Below are 15,019 nucleotides of genomic sequence, written 5' to 3'. Positions count from 1 at the left end.
TGCTTTTTTTTTTTTTTTTTTTTTGTGTTTAATATTAAAGTACAAAGCTGTGCAAAAACCACATGCTTTTTTACTCTTTGAAGTGGTGCTGGCCAACTGCCTGAAAAACATTCTCCAGTGGTGGTGGAAAAAAACCCCATTACGTTTTACAAATATTTTTGTTTTATTTCACCCCTTTCTTTCAGAAGCTTGACAATAGTCCTCTGGAGACTTGACTTGGTGTTCCTGGCAGAGGCTGACCCATCCCTATAGCTGCCTGCCTTCAGCGCTGCAAACAGGACTGGCAATTAGGTTTTGAGGAAATAAAACTCGCATTTAGGTGGCTGGGTTTGTGTTTGTCTTTTTACATGATACGTTATCCTCATTTTGTTCAGTGTCTAGCTCTTGCCAAGCTAAGAGTTGAATGTGTAGCCTGGAGTTTTCAGTTCAGGACTTAAGTCCAGAGGTTTTTAAGCAGTTTGAGTGTGTTGCTGCTAACCTGAGTATAGTGGGTGAAATATTCAAGGTGAAAAATATAATTAATCAGTTGTATTTTTAAAATTAATGTATGGTTCCTGAACAAGAAATGCTGGACTAAACATTATTAAAATGGGCAAGAAGGAGGGGAAATAGGATCAGCTGTAGAAGCTGACGGTGTGGCACTGATGGCGTGCGTATGTGATCTGTAGCTTTTTTAATGCACTGGTAATGTGTTCCTCATAACTTCAGCTGCTGAATGAAGATGTTAATTAGGCAGGGATTAACAACTGTGCTTTATGTGTTACAATGCTAGGTATGCACACCTTGGGTGAGTCTCTTCTGTGATCTTTATCCAGGTTTGGTCACTAAAAGGCGGTGTTTCTGTGATAAAAGTGGCCATCTGTTGTTTGTTGGTAGTAGCACAGCCAGGCAGGTGGCACATCTTCTGGCAGAACAGAAATATTGTTCGTCCATTTTCTGTCAAATGCAATTAGTGTTAAATTGCAGGAATGCAAATTGAGATTTAAGACCACACAGGCTGGACTTGCCTTCTGAATCATTTTAAAGGTAAAAGTTTTTTTGCAAAGGTGAAGGTCAATAGAAATCGTCCTGTGAGGCTTTTAAGGTCAGTGGTCATTAAGTGTTCTTCAGGACATCAAAATTCCTTTCCTCTTTCAGTGGGGGATGCCAACCATGTACGCGAGGGTGTGCTCTGCTTTATGGTAAGTTAGGTCTCAGCACCAGCTCTTAGGTTTTTCGCCCAGAGGTGCAGCAGGGTGCTGAAAAGGTTTCTGCAGCAGCAAGCGAAAAGCTAAGCCATATAAAACATCTGTGGTTAAGGCCCAGAGTTTCCCTCATGCTGTCACTGTGCTGTAGCTGATGAGCGGCATGATGTTCAACAAGCAATGCCAGCATGGTGGTTCGTGTATTTGTGTAAACCACTTCGAAAACTGGTAAAATTCCACTAATCCCTCTGTAAGTGAGCTTATCATGGGATACGAATTTCCTGTTGCCTGTCCCCTACTGCTGAATGCAATAAAATGGGCAGCCAGAAAATCACGTTGGTTCCTGTGTCGGTGCCTGTGTCGGTGCCTGTCATTTGTTCCAGTTTTGGGTTGACTTGCCTCTACAGAGGTTACGGTTTTCCAGTTTTCCTCAGCTTTCAACTCTGTTTTGGGTTTTAGAGCTGAAGCTTATAAACAGGTCCTTTTAAAATATATGAGCGTGATACAAACTATATGGACGTGAGTGTGCTGAGGTATGTGAAGAGCAGGGTGCCGATGAGCAGATGTTTGTGATGCCTTTTTTTACCTAAAAAACATAGTGTGATCCCATCCAGTCCCTGGAAAGCACACAAGGCTGCAGAGTGAATTAAGTATTGTATGCACTGTTGTGGGTAAAGAAGCTTGATTCATTCTTTCTCCCTTTTATGTGTTTTTATTAACTGAGGCAAGGGATTTCTGCAGCCATGGCCTCCCCTAGGAATGCCAGCTATGTGAAAAATGCCCTGTCCTGCCACGCTGCTGCTCTCCCTTATCTGCCTGTTTCTTGCTGCCAGCCCTGGGCACAGGCTCGGCTCGCCACACGAATACCTTCCTGTCCTGGGAAGTGTCACCACTGCCATCTGCGTTCATCACCACATCTGTCTTCTCCAAGCTGTGTGCCGGGTGCCCCGCTATCAGTGCCAGCGTGGTCCGGTGCTTGCAGGAGGTCCCCGGTTCCCCCAGCCAGACCCCGTGCTGCCGGGTGCCCGTCGGCACACCGAGTGTGCAAGGCAGGCATCGGCATGGCGCGGCAGCGGCGATCACTGTGTGTTGTAAGCCTCACCCCTGTCCGATATCGCAGACTACGCGATTTCTTGGTTTCATCCTTGTGAAGAGGCTGCACGTGTTATATAGGACTTTTTCAATCACTTGATGTTGAATATTTACGGTTTTTCTTCCTTCTGTTTTCCCAGGAACATTCCAGGAGTAGTGGAAAGCGGTATGTATGTGTTGTGGCCACTTGAGGCCATTTATTCTTGGGGGAAAAAAATGAATAAGTAGTATTGGATTAAGTTCTTATTTCTTGACACAGTTGTCCACAAAGAGCAGCTTTGGTCACTTGCACTCTTCAAGCCTTAGGCTGTCTCTGCTTTCTGGAGTTGGATTGAACTTTGGGTTCACTGTGGACCAATCTGAATCAATCTGTTTTGAAACTGGGGGAACAGGTCCTGATGCACAGCCTCATCATCGCCAGCAAGGTGGAGGTGGGGATGCTGTAAGCCGGGAGCTAGGTGACTGCGTTGGGTTTTATTTCATCTTGGAATGATCGCACCAAAAGTAAAGAGGGCTTAATTTTTCTCTCTTTTACTGAGATAATTACGTTTGTTCGAGCTCTTCACTTACTAGGCAAGCAGGATCTAAATTTGGTGCCTCTTTTTAATATCTTTTCAGCATACGTGGTTTTTTTGGAGCACGTTTAAAAGTGCTTCTGTCCCTGTTATGTAAACTTTCTTTAAAGGCAGTGAGGTGTAATTGTCTGGCACATCTCAGGGTGGGCAGGCGAAGCCCGAGGTCTCATCTGCTCAGGAAGCTGCTGCTGTTGAGGAGTGTGTGGACTCACAGGCTAGTGCCTGTACCGGTCCGTCTCCCCTCTGGAGGTAGTCCTGCTCTGGAACAGAAGTGCCTTACATTGTTAACTAAACCCAGTTGTAGCTGGGCATTTTGTTCTAGGTTTAAATGGGAAGACTGGGCTGATTGCTCCTTTTTCTTAATTGCCATCACTGTCAGTCATCACTCCCACAAATGAGAAGTCTTGATTGACGGTGTGAGATCTGCTAGTTGCTTTTAGCATAAGGTTGTAGCGTAAATCTCTCACTGGTTATTTAGGCTCATCTGGTCTAACTTTACATGGAAATGTTTTAGGAGCCCTTACTGACTAAACTGGCCAACCTTTTAGAAAGAAATAAAAGCAGGAAGCCCCACACAGAGAAGGTTAATTTTTAACCAGTCCTTGCTCAGTCTGCAGAATGTTTTGACCATCTCTTTCCCCCACAAACATGCTTCTTGAATGCAGATTAAACAACCAGGAACAAAGTGTTCTTGCTCAGGATTAAAAGTGAATGCACATGAGGGCTATTCGCAGTAAATCCACGTGTAGATGAGAGCGAGCACTTCTGGAGCTGGTGAGTGCTGCCACTGTGAAGGGTTGGTCCCCCAGGGATGGATTGTTCCCTCCCCACCAGGTGCGGGGCTGATGCTGCCAACAGGCTCGCTGGTGGCAAACCTGCTCTGGCTGGCAGCTCGATGCAGAGACACGGTCAGGTGCCTGCTCCGGTGTCCCCAGTGCCTGGCACGCGCGGCTGGAGAGGTTCATGCTTCCCAGGAGAGGCAGGAGGCTTCTCATGCTTCGGCCAAGCGTACACGGAAATCTGTTTCTTAAATCAGACTTTTATCGGACCGGATTATTTTTTTTTATTCAATGGTATACTTTGCCTCAAACTCTGTTTACAGTGGAATTGGAAGTAGACCACCTGGATTAGAGACTCATTTTGACAAGTTATTAAAAACGTTCTTAGTGTCCTGCATTTTCCTGTTTAGACACACAACTGAAGGAAATACCTGTGCTTCTGTGATAACATGCAGTTTCAGGCCCTGCACTCCGTGGCACTGTATTTTATCTCCCAGGTCTGTGACCGAGCAGATGCTGCCGGTACCGACCCTTCTCCAGGTGTCACTTGCATTGCTGCTGTGCAACGGAGAGCTTTCGCCCTTCTCTTCCTTCTGATTTCAAGTTAGCAACCAGACACGCAAGTAATTCTCCATTTGGCAAGTGAGTTCATACAGAAATAGGGGGTTAAAGCAACTGCAGAACTGTGTTCCTTGTCCAGTGTGTGCATAAAAACTGGGGGCAGGACGTGCCATTGCGTAATTCCCAGAACTGCAGTAGAGGGGTGACTTTGCAGCCCTCTGGGACTTGGAGGTGCAGGTGAGCGGGTGCCAGCAACGCTCAGGTATGTACGGTGTTAAGCAGAGCGGGATGGCAACTGTGTGATAGCAATTGCTTAATGACATGAATTCAGGGAAGCTTGAATGTTTTGCATATCTCTGTTTTTTTTCTAATCTGTAGTAGATGATTTTCTAAATATAAGCACCAGCCCTATGAAAATAGTCAGCGAGCCAAAGGTTGCCCATTACCTGAAGGCAGATGCCTCACGTGCCTTCTGGTACAACCCTTTCACACCATGTGTAAGTTCCTTTTTTTAGCCTCTCTGCCTTATTTCCAGCCCCAGCCTTTCCCCGGCAGTTCCCAGTCCCAGCCCTGAGCTCAGAACTTGAGCCGCTGCCAGCCCAATGTGACTTCTCTTCCTGTAAGAGAGACAAAAGAAAACGACCTTCTGCTTCCTCTCCCTGTCTGCCCAGCGGATTCCAGCTCTGATGTAGGAGTTGCTCCTTGTTGCAAACCCTCACATGATGTTGCAGTCATCAGTATTATCAAAAGACCCGGGGTTTGCTTGAAAACAGCCGCACAGACGCTGCAGTCACATGGAGATACTGGCCTTTTCTTTTAGGGTAATTACTTTGGTGGTTGAAACAAGTGCAAAAGTAGTCATCAAGGCTGATCCTCATCCGTGTTTGGAAGCAAGCCTCTTCGGTTTTGCTTGCCTGCAGCTGACTTAGGGAGGGAGGGGGAGACCCCAGCTCTGGTCACCCATTGTGAGTTTCTCCTGGAGCATCATTTTTGCCCTCTGTAGCTACATGGGTAATGAAAACAAGATGACTAGAGAAAGTCATAGGACTGCTCTCATATCAGCGTGTTTTATGGGTTCATGAAGCAAGCAGTAGTAGTTATGCTCATGTGATGTCTCTGCTGCAAAAGGTCACTCGTATTTCTAGTGTTATTCGAAAAAGCTGGCCCCCAAATGGAAATGAGTCCCTTCTGCAATCAGTCTCTGGCAGGGGGTGAGCATCCCTGAGTGGTTCAGCTCACAAGCAAGTGGCACACCAGCCCAGCCTCAGGATACCACCAGCTGTTAATTATTTCTGAAGTATGTAGCTAAGACTTCGAGTTCTTGCTTTACCACCGAGCTATAGGGTGTGATTTTTCAGCAGTACCAGCGTTGGAATTACGGGTCTGAATTTTTCCAGTGTAGATTAGGTTGCTGCTTTATGAAAAAAGATTCTCTCTTGGGGTTTCTGAGGCTTGGTTAGCAATAGGGTGCTAATTACTGGGTGGGGTCAGAGGCTTTGGGATTTGTATTAGCAAAAGAGACATGTGTTTAGTGCAGCACGTACCCAGGCATGACCAGCTCAGACCCTGGAGCGCTGCAGCTGTGGTGTGGTGCCGGACAGATGTTGTGGCATTCTGCTTTGCTCTTCAGTAGTGGGCTAATGCAGCGATGCAGTACTTGAGATGAGTCCTCCACGCATGCTGCAGGGATGTGCCCGTTCGCTTCAGCTCAGCCTTGCAGCGTGCTTGGCGTCCCAGCAATTACACGATTGTTGCTTAATTCCATCCTGAATCGCTTTTCTCCTTGCTCATAGCTGTGAGTAGCTCTCTGTCAGCACATGAGATATTAACACAAACAGAGATCGTGTTTGTTTCGAGTCAAGGTCACTGAAGGACTCTTAGGGGTTAGGTTAGTGGGAACCGTTCTTTTCTCGCTGCTTGAGGTCTGTAGTTGGTGTCTGGACATACTGCCCATGGCTGTCAAGTCAATGCGTTACTTAATAAGTGTTGCAATGTTGAACTTTCTTTAGCAAGTCTGTCTAGGCGCTGCGCATTTCAGGGCATGGTTGCCTTGATTCATTGATGGCACCATTATGTCTGGAGCGATTTTTGCTTTCCATCTCTTTCCCTATAAACCTCTGTTGCTCCACGCCAGCACTGTTTACAAGTTCGTTTGCGTCTTTCAGATGACTCCGTAGGAAAAGCAGCGAGTGAGTGTCTCTTACTTGAGTTTCACACAGTGTGGAAAGGCGTTTGCAGGCTCTCACTGCAGATACGGGTGTGCCTGATGGCTTCACTGACTCAAGATGCAACTGCTATCAGCTGAATTCAGGATTTCGAAGCTATACTGTGCTCATTTTGCTGCTCACATCCTTACCCCTAAGAATATTTGTAATGAGTAACCTCACCTACAGCTTTGGAGGCTCTTTACTGCAGAAGTAGAAAGCATTTTCAAAACCAACATCAGAAAAAAATTTGGTGGTAAAGCAAGCAGGTGTGACCCAGATGTGTCCAGAGCACATGCACCAAGTAAAGAGGTTTCCATGTGGCTATTCCTTGGCAATAATTGTGGTTTAACGAGCAGGAAAAAATTCTCATGAGTGGCTCATGCTAAAGATCTTGTCTGTGAACCTGGAAAACCAGCTCTTCTGTGGTGTTGATGGAGTAAAGCAAATGCCAGTCGATGTTTCAAGCTCTGCTAGTTGAAATATGCTAGAAGTTCTGCTAAGAAATGCGCTTTAAAGGTCTCTAGGGGATTGTTGTCTGGGTGCTGCGAGATACCTAGCTGATAGAGCAACTGGGAACTTAGCACACAAGTATGCAATTCTATTTTAATCGGCTGGGTAGGTGACTCTTTCCCCTTACTTTGCAGAACAGAGTTAGCAGTTCCTAGTATTATCATTTAGACCACTCTTATTTTCACTTAAAAAGTGAAGATATCACGGTGTTTTGAAATGGGGCAGACTGAAAACAAAAAAGTACAACTTTCTACATGCAGTGATGAGGCAAACACCATCTGGCCCTTGGGGCCAACCTTTTAGCCACTGCCCAGCGGGGCAAACACAATCAGCAGGAGCCAAGTATTGCGAGTGCTCTGGTTTTGATAATGTGTCTTCAAAAAGGCTTTCTGAAGATACAAAGTGTAAAGCCAAAACTACACTCTGATTTATATGCTTTCTTTGGAAGCTGGTTTAGGTGTGCTGTAGCCAACCCTGTATCAGCCTCTTAGGTCACACAAAGGAGGCTGCAATGCTTTTGGCTCCCGTTCCTGAAGAGGTTTCTTCATGGCTCTGTGCTATACCGAGACTCATCAGCCAGCTAGTCAGCATTTTTCTTGTTTGCTCAGCATCAGCTGAATGCTGCTTCCCAGTACTGTGTGGCTTGTCTAGAGAAGTCATGCAAAGAGGATCGTTTATCTTCCTGCAGTCAAACAGAAGGTATGTAATTTTTCAGTAAATATTTTTGCCATCAACTCAGGTGATTGGTTTTTTCCCCCCCATCTAAGCTTGATGGATGCCAATACTCATCTTCTGCGGATGCTGGAACGGAACAGAATCCAAAACAGATAAATCTGGGGGGCAGTTAGCACACCTTCCGCCTTAGGCTGGGGGGATTAATTCCCATAACCTTCCATGGCACCTGTGCTGCTCTTTTTGATTTTTGACGTTGCAGAAAGTGAGCTGAAGGGGGAGACTTCGCCCTGAACTCCTCGGCTTCAGCACAGGCAGGAGCCTAGAAGGAAATAAATCAGCCTTGAATTCTGGTCCGAAGGTCAACAAGTAAGAGTGACGCTGGAGCAGATGGCCCGAGTTCCTCAGTGTGGGATATCTTGTCCTCAAGCATCAGGTGACCCCAGCTAAGCCTCCCAGATGGCATCTCTGCCATGACACTGGGGTAATGGGGACAGGCTGATCACCCCGGGTAACCGGGCCACGCTGCCCCCAGCTCAGCCTGCCGAGTGGTAACGAGAGGTCTCTCTGTGTGTGTACATAAAAGTCATAAAAGGTTAAATGACAGTGAATTCGGCTTCCAGGCTTATTCACACGTGTGTGGGATCAGATGTCTGGTCTCTGTGTGCCGCCTCCCCGCTGACTGGAACTGCGACGTTGGGTCAGCGCCGATTCCGGGGGAAAACACCCTCCGCCGCAGCTCGAGGGATTGCTCATCTGGTTATTTAAGCTCGATCCTGCTGGGGCAGGATACTCTGCTGGAGGGGTAACTGCAAACTGGCTGAAAACAATGAAACACGGGTAAACTGCTGCTTGCTTGAAGAGTGCTTGGAAAGCTATTTTTAGCTACTTGGAAACACGATTTGAATGCACGTAGGTATAATAGCTGCAGTCAGTGTAATGAACAAACCCTGTTTCTTTTTCCATAACACAAGAAAAGGTAGCTGAGGGGCATATTGTGCCGGGAGGATTCGTAACAGCTGTGTTGCCCGATTATTTACCAGTTCCCTATCTTGAGAAGCGTTGAGCAAGCTACGCTGAGCGATACAATGAGTATATTGTAGTTTGCGGTTCTGATGTAATTCCCACGAAACACTCTTTCCACAATGAAAACTTGAAATTACTTGAAACCAAACTCCTTGCCCTTTCCATCCCCTGCACGCAGAGCTGTGTGAAGTTCAATAAACACGCTCTGCCAGGCTTGCTCAGCACAACCGCTCTCTGAAGCCCTGCAGAAGTCCCCAGTATCTTCTAGTGAATAGAGACTATAATTGGCACAATGCTCCTAATAAAGGCTAATCCTCACAGTATTTGCCTTCAATTCTTATTTTAGGGCTTTCTTGTCATTTTCCTTAAGTTCCATGTGGCTAACTGTCTTGCTAAACATGTGATCCTGTTTTGGGGAGAAGCAAAATAAGTTTGAGACGATGAAAACTAAAAGCATGCTGCTCACAAACTGTGAGCAGAGAGGTGGCTTTGAATTGGAATGCTTGTGTGGCATGGGAAGATACTGGCTGTTTATTAGTTTTCAGAAGGAGACTTACTCTGGTGATAACTTTTAAAGGACAGAATTTTATCTGGGCATTATGGTGACTTGAGAGCGTAGATAGGTCAGGGACTTGTTTCTTTTAATAGCTGTGTATTACTGACGGGTAAATTCTCTGCTGTTTTCTCCACCAAAGCACCGCAGCTCTGCCAGCTGACTCAGACCTGTGCCCTCATCTCTGTTTTCTTTCCTTTTCCCTTAGAAAAAAGTTTGGCATCGCCTTTTACTGTTTCCAACGTAGCCTGGTTTTGGGTCTGCCAGGTAGACGGTGGAGGCTTGCTGTTAACACGGTGCTGCAAAGCTCGACGTTGGGCAGCACTAAAGGTAGTATCTCAGAGAGGAACCTGTGTGGACACAAACAGCAGTGACCAAAGGGTCTCCGCTTTAAAACGGGGGGGTGGCTGGCAGTCATTCTGCATTGCCCTGCCTGTTCAAGTTTTGGTCCAGGGACATCTGAAGATGACAGCGTTGTGTTAGTGTGATGCTGCATTTCGGGTTTGGGGGAAGGTGAATGTGGCTGCTTTAATCGGAGGGTTCTCCCTCTTGGGGCATTTTCTTATCTGTAGGAAACTCAAAAATCATTTCAAAACCTTTCCGCCCACTCAGCACCCAAGGAGTTGCACAGCAGAGGGAACTGCCAGGCTGGCTGCAGGCTGCTTGCTCAGCTGTGTCATGGCTGATGCCCTAAAATCTGCTGATCTCACGATGAAGTAACTTCAGCACATGAGGCTGGTACATTCATGTGACCTTGCGGTGCAGCTGGAATAGCCTTTGTGCACTCAGTAAAGAAGGGAATCAGACACTGTGCCATGTTAAAACTTCCCCTGCCTGCTTTAAATGTCTTGAGTGCTAATGCTTGCAGCATTTCCCAGCTCAGATCTTGGGAGCTATGGGAAATTCTCAGGAAGCTTTGTGATATTCAGCCTAAACTTCCCTTTCTTTTATCTCCTTCTATAACTTCATACTCCTGTGCCGTGACACAGCCCAGCTTCCTGCTTAGTCTTATACCCTCCCAATTGAATGTGGAGCGGCTATCAAGCCCTCCCAGACAAGGACAAACTCCACGGTGGTCTAGCCAGGATATACGTATTTAGTCCTCAGTTTGCCCACTGAAACCAGTAGGTCGGTACCTCTTTCTTTTCAGGCCATAATTGAAGACACAAGCCTGAGTTGGAATTGCATTTATAGCCAGGGCAAAACATCAGCGTTATTCCTCATAGCCCCCTTTCTGGAAAGAAAGAGTGGGTGCCTGGGTGGGGGTTCTGTCTGGGGCACCACCCACAGCGCAGCATTGCTTAAGCAAAGCACAGATATTCCTGGACTTGACAGTGGGCAATTTTCAACAAGCCAGACCCCCAAACCAGCCTTCATTTCAGAGCTCTGTGTGAAGCACTCGCTCTTCCATCCCTTTTCTTTACAGAATCGGTTAGCTTGCATTTCATGAAGATGTTCGAAGAGCATGTATTTACTTAAAAGATCATAAATGTCCTTGAGTTTAAGAATCTTCACAGCGGTGATTAATATTTTGCTGAGACAGTTGTGGAGCAGCAGAGTTTCAATGGTGCTTGAAGTGCATTAATTTACAACCTGATTTTGAAGAGCAGCGAGGAAGTTCTCCTTTCTGTGCATCTGAAGAGAAGGCATTTGTGCTGGGGGGGGGGGGGGAGATATGCAGGGTGTTGGGGGGCCCATGTGTTCTTGCGATGGTTTCTGCAAGCAGAGGAATGGCATTTATATGGCTTAGTCATCTCGGGCACTGAGAAGTGGGAGAGGAAACTGCAGGTGACTGGAAAGGAGCAGATTCAAAGCGAGAGCCTGTAATGCTGTGCCGGGGGGTGAGAGGTTTTGGGGTGCAGCACTGGAGCTGCTGTGCACAGATCACACCTGCACGGGCGACCGAAACCGGTGTTGGAGCTTGTTCTGCTTTTCTGCTCATCCTTCCTTCTTAAATTGCTGCTGCTAATGCTGGCAAAGAGCGCTGAGTTTCACAGCACACGGGGAATAGGTAGCTACCACGACATTTTGTGGCCTGGTTCTCCTAGCAGCACTGCTGTGGAAGCTGTGAGCACTCGCTGCTTGTGTGCAGGGATCTGGTTTTCCCCTCTGTACTTTTATCTGTGACTGCACTGACCAGAAATGCAGGACGGATGAGGATGGAGCAGGCTTTGCAGTGCAAGTTCTGATTTATTTACTACTCTCAACCCATAACAGCCCTTAAGCACCTCGACTAAAGCCCAGCTTTGGTTCCTAGTTTAAATTATACGGTGGAGTATTTATTACGTATCTGGCTACCTGTATTGTACTGTGGACTAATTCATGAGCCCCATGGGGGCTCCAGACCTTCAAGAGGGTAGCCAGATCCTTCCAGGGATGCCTGCTGTTGCTATTACAGCCAGTTCTCCCGTGCACCACAAATGTATCTGCAGCTCCCAAACACGCGAGCCAAGAACACACCTGAAAGTGCAGCTGGCTTTGCATTTCAAACCCAGTGCCTTACTGGTTGTCCTACAGCCTCCGGGTGATGGCTCCAGGTAACAGCTGATGTAAATACCTTTGTGCTGTGATTTTTTTATTATTTTTTTTTTTAATGCTTGGCCTAAAAATAAGGTTGGAATGTGCTGCGGTGACTCATGGTACACGATCTGCAGCACCGGGGTGGTGATTGTGTGTAATTGCTGTGGCAGTCCTGCCAGAGGTCCCCACCCAGCTGGCACCAAAGCTGCTGCAGATAAATCGGAGAGAAGGGGGAGTTTCAAGCCAGACCTAATATGACAGAGCCAGTTAATGGTGGGAGGGCTTCGGGCTACCCTGGAACCAAATTCTCTTGAATGCCCTGCAGCTTAGCTGGCAGATGTATCCTGCAGGATTTCACGATCTCTCAGCCAGGTAATCATTGCCTTTAATGGGAAGGAAATGGAGCTACAGGTCTCTAGGGATGCTCTCTCCTTCCAAAACCCTTGGCCAGTTTGAAACTAGAGCAGTGCAAGTGACAAAATCCTTCAGCAATTAATGGATCTTCTGGTAAAGGCAGAGCTGTATGAGGCACACGCCCTCTCTCCTACATCTGTACTGCATGCTGGTCACTGTTAACTTGTGACACAGACACCCAGGAAGGTGGCAAGCAGCCATGCTGCTTGTAAAGCCTCCTCTGAAATTTTGGGCAGAAACTTCTAGGGCACCAGGGCTGTACCCCGTGTCACCGTGCACCTCAGCTGGATGCTGCTCTGCCTGCCTTCGTGCTGCAGTCCCCATTTTTGCTGGAGACATGCCTTGCCATAGGGATACTCCCTTCCCTTGGGGAAACCCCAGAGACTCCACTCAGAGCTCAGGAGTGTCTGTGCTGCAACATAAATAGGAAAGCAAACACTCTGCTTTACCACCCAGATTGTGCAAAAAAGCAAATTTACTTCTGTGTGTCAAAAAAAAACCCCAAAGCTCTGACACGTTGCGTTGGGTGGTTTCCATCTGGAAGCAGTCGTACCAAGATACTGGAACTGGGGGAAAAAATAAACCCCAAAAGACAAATTGCTTTTAGTATGGACCTGAAATTTAGGATAAGATTTCTCTTGACCTGGTAATAATGTGATTCAAAGCTTCTGATATATTAAAAGTGGGCTGGAGTGCAAGACTTGGCCCCTGTGCTAGCAGCGCTGAAGGGTCTGTCACTGCCAGGCTGGAGCTGCTGGCTGCAGAAGGGACATGAAGTATCTTTAAATAATGTGGCCTAGTTACAACCTGTTGCAAGGAGGCTGCAATTTATCTGGGGAGGGACAGCATGAAGGGACGTTTTACAAATCTAAAGGAGCTTACGGGCACTTTGGTAACTTGTTTACCGCTAAAGTGAAATGCTTCAGCGTCTGTCCCTGCCACTCTCCCCTGCTCATCATGCTGGTCGGGCTGCAGGTGATGCAGAACAAGGTGTGGAAAATAAGCTGGATCATTTCAACAACAAAATGTGTGTAAACCCTCAACCTGAGCAAGAGGCAGAGCGAAGCCCAGTGCTTCCCACCACTGCCTCTTTAAGGAGCATTTCTCCATCCTGGGATGGCTCCTCAGCTGAGCTCCTTGCTTGGCTCTCCCCGAGTATTGTCCCACGCCATAGAAATCTGGAGGTCTTAAAGGAGGGGTGAAAAAAAAAAAGGGAAAAATTGCTGCACTCAGGAAAAAATTCAATAGCTTATTCAGCTGTTAAGCTACTGATGCAGGAAGTGTAAAAGAAAAATGGAGCCGGCTTTGTTCTGCCCAGACAAGGAGTAAATGCCATTGCCCTAACAGCCTTTTTCTGTTCCAAAAAAGCATGAGGTCATCTTTAAAAGCAGTAACCACCGGGCGGGTTTACACTGGGTTACCAGTCTCAGACTCACCTTCTGTGGGTGTCTTCCCCCCCCCCCCCCCTTTTCCTGGCACCAGCCCGGCGCGGGATCGCTCCAGTGAGGTGTGTGTTGCTCTGCTCCGTGCCGGGGCTGCGGCAGGCGCCTGGCCCCGGTCCAGGGCCCCGGTGGAGGGGCTGTAGGCTTTCGTCTGGGAGGGAGCTGCTCCAGAACTCGGTGAGGCTGGGGGGTTCGCCCCTCCAGCCAAGGTCGATGCCCCTGGGCTGCCAGGCAGGGCTGCTGATGCAGCATTGCCCGTGGTTGTGTGGGAGATGGGTTTATGCACCTCCATGGCTCTAGAGTTGGTGCCATCTCGGTGGCGTGGGGCATCTCATCCTCCAGTGAACGCACGCGTGCTGTGCAGCAGTGAAACGCTGCTGATGGTTGAGCTGCTCTTTAGAAGCACAGTCTAGTTAAGGCTGAAATCCAGGAGCGTGTCTTCCTACCCCAGCCATCTCCCCTCATCCCTCTATCAGCACCGTGTGCCCTGGTACCCCATCACAGCAGGAGGATGGCTGGAAGGTGCTGCTGCGGGCTGTGCAGGTGTGCTCTCCAGTGCCTTCCATCTGGCAGCTCGAGCACAAGGGCATCGATACGCACCAATCTCATAGTTGGTTTTTTATCGGGGGCGGGGGGGGGGGGAAGACAAAAGAAGCATAACTCTGGCAGTTACTCAGATGTTCACTTGTTTATTTAGCCTGCTAGGAGTGGCTGCTTCCAGCTATGAGAAGCATGGGAAGAATTCAGAAACCAGAGGGATCAGTGCATATTTCTTTCCTAGCGTAATGCTTCCTGCCGTTCGGCAGAGAAGCTGCGGCTGGGAGCGTGCAGGTGCCACCGGTTGCATAAAAGAGAAAGGGGTTTGTGCAGAGTCAATGATTAAGTGTGGGGTGTCAGTCTTGCAGCGCAGGGCCGTGCGTCTCGCAAGGTGCAGATCAGAGGCGTGCTGAGGCAAGCCTGGTTTCTCTGCACGCTGCGATGCCAAGGGTGGCAGTTTCGTCCTCGTGACCTGGATCCTGTTGTAATGTTTCGGTGTGGTGCCGAGGGCAGGGTGAGGCGAAGGGTCCCTCCGTGTTTCCTGTGGATGCTTCCTTGCTCCCTGCTGCGATCCCTTGCCTCCGAGCAGAGCTGGGAAGCGCTGCCAGGGCAGGCTTGGGAAATGGATGAAAGGGCTGAGCGGGCAGAGCCCTGCTCAGAGCCAGACAGAGATGCTCGACTGAGGAGGCGTCTGCTTCAACACGGAGCTTGTGCTGAGTCACAGCTTGTCACTGCCAGCACTGCTGTCACCACTGTTGCTGCACACTTCTGACTCAAGGGCTGCACTGGTTTTGGTTGGGGTTTTTTTACCCCCTAAAGTAGCCCAAATCATTACCTTTGCAAGCTACCTGGTACATGAAGAATTAGCTTATGAAAAAGAGAACCTCAGTGAGAAGCAGAGGTGCTTGCTTCATAGTCATAAGTCAGTCTTGCTCTGGCGTCAGAGG

General features: G+C 48.0%; 1 protein-coding gene across 12 annotated transcripts in view; it reads left to right on the top strand.

Annotated features, from left to right (window-relative positions):
- GNG7 (G protein subunit gamma 7) overlaps nucleotides 1–15,019 on the top strand; it is a 79,264-nt gene that overhangs the window by 50,786 nt on the left and 13,459 nt on the right. For 3 of the 12 annotated variants that reach the window (XM_055804904.1, XM_055804903.1, XM_055804895.1), the window contains one exon: nucleotides 2,417–2,442. The exons of the other annotated variants lie outside the window; for them this stretch is intronic. The gene's annotated coding sequence lies outside the window, so the exon portion shown is untranslated. The remainder of the gene's footprint in view (nucleotides 1–2,416; nucleotides 2,443–15,019) is intronic. 12 annotated transcript variants of the gene reach the window in all.

The sequence above is a fragment of the Falco peregrinus genome, chromosome 5, assembly GCF_023634155.1.
Source record: "Falco peregrinus isolate bFalPer1 chromosome 5, bFalPer1.pri, whole genome shotgun sequence".
NCBI classification, from domain to species: Eukaryota; Metazoa; Chordata; class Aves; order Falconiformes; family Falconidae; genus Falco; species Falco peregrinus.
This window is presented reverse-complemented; position numbering and strand designations above follow the sequence as displayed.